The sequence below is a fragment of the Hypanus sabinus genome, chromosome 18 (genome assembly GCF_030144855.1).
Source record: "Hypanus sabinus isolate sHypSab1 chromosome 18, sHypSab1.hap1, whole genome shotgun sequence".
NCBI lineage: Eukaryota > Metazoa > Chordata > Chondrichthyes > Myliobatiformes > Dasyatidae > Hypanus > Hypanus sabinus.
The window spans coordinates 9,225,765-9,233,357 of NC_082723.1; the positions used below are offsets into that span (position 1 = coordinate 9,225,765).

Genomic DNA, 7,593 nt, shown 5'->3' on the forward strand with positions numbered 1-7,593 from the left:
CCGAGAAACCCAAATAAATGAACTAGACTTAATACTCACATTAATAGGGCATGATATCGGGAAACACTGTCAGCATTTCGGCAAGTCGGAGACATGGAAAGAAGATGGAAATAAACTTCCCAGTCCCCCCAAGAGGACGTGAGAGATCTAGATTTCACTGTCCTGTCTGAACGGGGGAAATTGAAACTACTCATACACGTGGAACAGTGTCCCGAGGGTGCGATTACTCTGTTTAACCCCTGAGTCTGCAAGAACACAACGGGCCGAACGGCCGCTTCCAGTGTGCTGGGAACATGTAAAACAGTTATTGATCCAGGTGGAGTTCGGATCCAATACTGGGCCGGGTGCTGGAGGTAGATTTTCCCAGGTGCATCTGAATGGATGGGTTTAGTCTCGGCATCATCACCACATCGAGATGCGGAAAGAATTTTTCACCCAGAGAGTGGTGGACATGTGAAGTGTTCTGCCCCAGAAGGCAGTGTAGGCTAAGTCTCTGGATGCATTCAAGAGAGAGTTAGATAGAGCTCTTATAGATACCGGGATCAAGGGATATGGGGAGAGGACAGGAACGGGATACTGATTGTATATGATCAGCCATGATCACAGTGAATGGCGGTGCTGATTAGAAGGGCCGAAAGACCTACTCCTGCACCTTATGTCTATTGTCTATTGTCTATTATCCCGCTCCTGGGACCAGAATACCAGGGACTGAGCGGCGGCTCATCTCAGGCGGTTCGGTGTGAACCCGGAAAGACCGCGACAGGTTGTATCCAGGAAGTGGGAAGAGGCCGCAAGTTCGAGGACTCTCTGCCCAACATCAGGTTCTCCACCCCCGGGATCGGGTTCAGTACTCACCGAAGGGAAATTACCGGTCGCGTTCACCCCCAGTGACAGGCCTCAACACTGAGCGATGAGAACCTGACCAATTTGTCCCGCAGACAGCGATCACCCCACCGGCTCACAGCCGACGATATACGCTTCAGCAGCAAACGGAAAGGAAACCACCGCCATTCCAGAGACTTTGAGAGCGGGGGCTGGGCGCGGAAGCGGATGCTGCTGATCTGCATTGAAATGGGAGAGAGAAATTGGATCTCCTGACGGGTGGATGGTCTCCCAGCTGAACCGGTGACGCTGCTCCTCGCCCCTCACACACTGCCCGACCGATCTGCCGCACCTTTGCACGTTACATCATACGTTATATATATATGGATTTTTCCCCCTCGGTATCTTCGGCGTCCCTATCGCTCCACCTCTCGGTTCCCAATAGTTACGGTTTCGATTCCCATCCCAATCCGATACAAAAGTCATACCCGAAAAGATTTCATACAAATCAGTTCTGTGTTTATAAATACTAATTTCTATTCCCATTCCCCCGAGGACTCAGAGGACAGGAAAACTGAAAAATTAAATGAAAAGCAGAAGGAGGTGAGCATTCAGCCCATCAAACCATCAACAAGATGGCGGCTGCTCTCTCATCTCAGCCATATGTTTCTGCCTGATCCGCATTTCCTCGCACCATTCGGTCTCCACACATCTGCCGACCTCTGTTTTATGTAAAGATGATCACTGATCATCATCATCCTCCAAGAATCAGACTTGTAAATCTCTAAAGCATATACTCTCTAACCTATTTGTTAATTCTTCATGGAATTAAATTCTATTTTTTCAGCCCCGTATTGCCCCATCCGCTCACCACCACCCTCTGTCACTATTTCCAACTTACCACCTCCCCCTCAACTGGATCTACCTCTTACTCTCCAGCTATTGCACTGGACCACCACACAACTCCTTTCTCTGACTATTTCCTGGAGGGTCTCAGCCCGAAATGTTGACTGTTCATTTCGCTATACAGATGCTGCCCGACTGACTGAGTTCCTCAGGCCATGTGTGCTTTGCTCTATATAACCCGTGTTAGTCTGGGGATCAAGAGTTTACACCACATTCAAGATCCAATCCGAACAAGGTACAAGTAATTATTATGGTAAATACCTCTCTTAAAGACGAGAAAGCTTGCAAATTTTGGAAATCCAAAGCAACAAACACAAAATGCTAGAGGAAATCAGTACATCAGGCTTTATCTACGGAGAAGAGTAAACAGGCGACATTTTGAACAAAGAGCCTTCTTTGCTACGGAGGAGGGAGGGGAAAGATATGTGAATAAAAAGGTCGGGGAGGAGAAAGAGGCAAGCTGGAAGGTGATAGGTGAAGCCAAGTGTAGGACGGGTCAAGCACTGGAGAAGAAAAAAATCGGAGAGTTCTCATTAGGAGAAAGGGAAGAAGGGGACACAGTGGAAGTAATAGGATGGTGAGGAGAAATGAAAGTTCAGAGTGGGGAATAGAGAGGTTTGTGGGGGTGGGGTATTTATTTACCGGAAAGAGAATTCAATATTCATACAATCAGGTTAGAGGGTAACCAGATAGAATATAAGGTGCTTTTCTTCCACCCAGAGCGTGATCTCATCTTGGCACAACAGGAAGCCATTGATCGAGAGGTCGGAATGGGAATCAGAATTAAATATTTGGCCACAGCGAAGTCCCCTTTGTGGAAGAAGATACAGAGTTGCTCTTCAAAACGGTATGTGGGTCTCATCAATGTAAATGAGAACTCAGCGGAAGCTCGGCATACAAGAAATGACCGCAGCAGATCCGTAGGTGAAGTGTTGCCGCACCTGGAAGGGCAGTTTTGGGCTCCGAATACAGATGAGGGAGGAGGTGTACTGGAAGGTGTAGCTCTTAGGCTACTTGCACGTCAAGTGACTTCAGGGAGATTAGTGAGGAGGGATGAAAGGACAAGGTAATTGAGGGGGGTGAGATCCCTGTTAAAAGAAGAGGGCGGGGTTGTAGCGAGGAAAGTAAAGATATGTTTAGTTGTAAGACCTCTTTGGATATCGTGGAAGTCGCAGAGGCTGAAGGGGAGGTAGATAAGGACAAGTGGAATTCTATTATTCTCTGCTTCCTGTCATTGAGCCCGGTGTAAACATACCTTGCAAGCTCCCCGTGAATCCCACTTGACCAAAGCTTCCGGATCAGCTGCCATGCGGGATCTTTGGGCTTTACCAAAGTCCGTATTCAGAATATCACTTCCCTTCTTCACCTATCTCCATAGTTATTTTTCACACGTCTCCAGAAAACTTGAGAGGTATGATGTCCCTCTGGGTGCTGTAGTCGCCAAACATCTGAGACTTCAGCCTCACTGCAGACTGAGGAAATTCCGATCCCATCTTTAGAATTACCAACCTGGACTGAAGCACGTAGAGTGCCAGTTTTATATTCTGAAAGACTCCATCCTAATATTATAACCAACACACAAACGCTTTGAACGGCGATTTGTCGTGGTGTTCCTGCCGCTTTCGATTTACAAACTAAGGTGGAACAGGAACGAAATGACCCTCTGCTGTGCCGGGGCTCAGGCTGATTAACCAGGCTATAGTTTGAGAGAGGATACGGATGCACTTCAGAAGCTCAACTGAGCACATTTGATCAAGATCTTATTACTGTGAGGCATCCTACCCTACATGATTGGCTGCATGTTTCCTTCAGGGTAGCAGAAATGTAAAATTATAAAATAGAAAAGGCTGGGAATTCAGTATATCAGACTACATCCATGAAAGGAGAAAGGGTGGAAGTTTCAGAAATGGAACCGTCCAAGATGCGGCCGGTCTGCTGAACGTTTCTACTATTCTTTTTTTCTCTTGCATTAAATTTTCAGGCAAAAACAGTTTGTGTTTATTTTTATTGCACAGATATTAGCTGATTTCAAAATGCTTCGAACAACCTAAAAGGCCATCTCCACTCCTCCAATTGGTTAGTCCTGTGTTTATTCCGACCCCGGTGTAATACATCCCGTCCAGTCAGAGCTCACAGGATCTTTCCCTCACACTGTCATTCTGTTGCATTTGCTCCTGAGGCAACTGTCTCTACCCTGAGAGGCGGTGACCACAGAGCGATAAAATGTGCAACACCCCTTGCAGCTCTGGCGGGCCGTTACCATGGAAACAGAGGAAGTGGGTCAGAAAAAGTAACTGAGAAAGGAAACAACAAACTAAAAAAAAAGCTATGTTTGATTATGACAACGGTCAACACTGCAGCTATTTCATAACGGTGAAACTAAAATTGTAATGCCTGCTTTTACTCTGCCTCGTGCTGTACTCAATTAGACCCCTGGTCGTCCTAGCTAACAAAATAAAAAAAACAACAAAAACACAAATTAGAAAACAAATAAAACAACAACTATTCCTAGAAAATTAAAAGAAGGAAACTGTGAAAGAGTTCACTTTACGATGCAGACCTATGTCAGAAGAGAGTTTGCTGATACTTATGACAAAGCTACAGCAAACAATAGGAAATTTGGCATATGATCGTTGCACCTTACCGAGCATCAATTCGTCAAGGAAAATATCCGATCGGGATACTTCCCGCCTGCGTACGGATGCTGCTCTGCCCATGACAATTTGAAACAGCAGAGAACTGTGGACACTGCTGAGCACAACATAGAAACAGGCCGCCTCTCCATAGACTATGTCTACATTTCCCGCGGCAAAGCAGGAAACATAGTTAAAGTTTCTCACAAACCTAGACATAATCACCTCTCACACTCCCACCTGATCAAAGACTTAGAAAAAAACGGAAAACATGCCACTAGGCTCAAAGGTGTCTTCCATTTTGCTGTTACAGTGGCATGCAAAAGTTTGGGCACCCCGATCAAAATTTCTGTTACTGTGAATAATGTGAGTAGAAGATGAACTGATCTCCAAAAATCAAAACGTTAAAGATGAAACATTATTTCTACATTTTAAGTAAGACTATTGTAGTATATTTGTTTTGTACAATTTTAGAGTGAAAAAAGGAAAGTAGCAACTTGCAAAAGTTTGGGCAACCCGAGAGATTTGAGCGCTCAAATACCTTTTACCAAGATTTCAGAACTTAACAAACTTTTTAAGGCTACGGCTTGTTCAAAATCATGGTTAGGAAAGGTCACAAATTACAAAGTTTTATAAATACCCTGAATCCCCAAACCTTGTCTCAGCAATCAGCAACATGGGCTCGTCTAAGCAGCTGCCTGGCACTCTGAAAATTAAAATAACCGATGACCACAAAGCAGAAGAGAACGCTATAAGACAGTAAAGCGTTTTCAGGTAGCCTTTGCCTGAATTCATAATGTAATTAAGGAATGGCAGTAAATAGGAACGGTGGAGGTGAAGTTGAGCTCTGGAAGTCCAAGAAAACTTTCCCAGAGAACTGCCTGTAGGATTCCTAGAAAGGCAAATCAAAAGCCCCGTCTGACAGCAAAAGACCTTCAGGATGATTTAACAGACCCTGGAGTGGAAACACACTGTTCCACTGTGCAGCGACAACTGCACAAATATGACCTTCATGGAAGATTCATCAGAAGAAAACATTTCCTGCGTCCTAACCACAAAATTCAGCGTCAGAAGTTTGCAAAGGAACATCTAAACAAGCCTGATGCCTTTCGAAAACCTCTGGACTGATTAAGTTAAAATAGAACTTTGTGGCCGAAATGAAGAAATGCATGTTTGGTGAAAAAACGGCGCAGATTTTCATGAAAAGAACACCTTTTCAACTGTTAAGCAATAGGGTGGATCGATCATGCATTGGTCTTGTGTTGCAGCCACTGGCATGGGGAACATTTCACTGGTGAAGGAAGAATGAATTCAATTAAGTACCACCAAATTCTGAAAGCAAACATCACACCGTCTGAAAAATATAGTTGAAGATGAGAAGCGTATGTTTTCTACAACAGGATAATGATCCTAAAGACTCCTCAAAATCAAAAGGCGAAAGCTGAAGGTTTTCCCATGGCCCTGACTGTCCCCCAACCTAAATGTCATCGAAAATCTCTGGATAGACCTCAAAAGAGAGTCCATACAAGACGACCCAAGACCCTCACAGAATTAGAAGTCATTTAGAAGGACGAATGGGCGAAAAGCTCCGAAACAAGATTTGAGTGACTCTTAGCTGACTACAGAAAGCGTTTACAAGCTGTGATACTTGCCAAGGGGGTTGTTACTGAGTACTGACCATGCAGGGTGCCCAAACTGTTGCTTCGGGCCCTTCTCCTTTTTTGATATTTTGAAACTGTAAAATATGGAAATAATAAAGTAACATTGCTTAAATATTAAAGAAATGTGTCAACTTGAAATTTTTGATTTTTGGAATCAGGTCATCTTTTAGTCGCTTAGCCAGTCACAGTAACAGGAATTTTGACCAGGAGTGCCCAAACTTTTGCATGCCGCTCTATATCAATTTGAATGTCTCCAGTATAAAACACAGCTTAGTAATCTGGACTCTGGACCTCACTATCTAACTGCATGTGATAATACTTTTTATATTCTGCTATTGTTTTACCTTCTCTCACCTCAATGTACTATTGTAATATGTTGATCTCGATGGATGGCATGCAAGACAAGTTTTTCAATGTACGTGACAATAATAAACAAGTCCGACTTTAATTCTGTAGATATATTATACAGACGTAACTTCTGCTCTGGGACATCCGGAGGGAGATTTGCCGAAAGTGTACAAACCTCTGAGGAGCCCACATACATGGATTACGCTTAATTCTCGCATTAATAGGGTCATATACACGGAAGCACTGGCTGCAGTTCGGCAAGCCGTAACATGGGAGTGGAATCAGGAATAAAATGTGCAGACGAAATAAGGGGACGTCACAAATGTGGATCTCACTGCTTTGTCTGAAGAGAAGTAAGGTTAAACGGCTCATACACATGGGGTAGTGCCTCAAAGGTGGGACTACTGCCTCTAGCCTTCTGTGTCTGCAAGAACGCCACATGATCGAATGGCCAATTAACGATCCAGGTGACATTTGGATCTGCTACCGGGTGATGGAGGTAAAGTTCCAGAGCAACAACTCCACAGATGGGAGCAGTCCCGGCACCCTGCCTTTTCCCGCTCCTGGGACTAGAGCAGCATGGTTGAGGGTAGGCTCATTTCAGGCGTTCAGTGTGATGGTCCAAAACCCGAGTCGACCCCAGCAAATTTTGTCCAGCAACCTGTTCTGGTGAGTTAACGGGACTCTCTACCCTTCATCAGGCTTCCCCGCTCGGGACGGGCCACAATACTCACCGAAAGGAGCTTTTCCTGCAGACAGTAAATCTTCCCCCCGCTGCCCGCCGACGATCAGCATCAACACAGTACTGAAATGGAAGCACCAACTATCCAGAGACTGAGCATGCGCATTTTGAGCTTCCCGTCTTCAGAGCTGAAGTGGGAGGGGTGGGCGGAAACCAACCCGCAGATGTTGCAGCTCCACAGTAGAGAGGCTCACATGACCGATTTGTAACTCTCCCATGTCAATTAAACAAACTGGACTGCTGATTTGGAGGAAGGAACGAGGAACAAGTAACGAAACTGCACTTTTTTTATTTTGAAATGAATTGCATTGAATTGCCTTTGTTTCTTCCATCCTTCACATACGTGGGGAGTAAACATCCTTACGTTACATCTCCATCCAAATGTGAAATGTGCAATCATAGTAATTTAAAATAATTTATAATAAATTGGGCAGTCAATCTAATATACAGTACACTCAAGTCCGCGTGAGTTCATTAATCT

The 7,593-nt window shown here is 44.6% G+C and overlaps 1 protein-coding gene across 2 annotated transcripts in view; it reads right to left on the reverse strand.

Annotated features, from left to right (window-relative positions):
• Positions 1-7,144, reverse strand: part of LOC132377475 (NACHT, LRR and PYD domains-containing protein 3-like) — a 45,687-nt gene extending 38,543 nt beyond the window's left edge. The window contains exons 1-2 of one of the 2 annotated variants that reach the window (XM_059943750.1): positions 7,105-7,143; positions 6,040-6,096 (exon numbers count right to left, since the gene is read on the reverse strand). The gene's annotated coding sequence lies outside the window, so the exon portion shown is untranslated. Of the gene's footprint in view, positions 1-6,039; positions 6,097-7,104 lie in introns of both variants that reach the window. The other variant, XM_059943751.1, reaches the window with a different exon arrangement.
• Between the last annotated feature and the right edge of the window lie 449 nt (positions 7,145-7,593).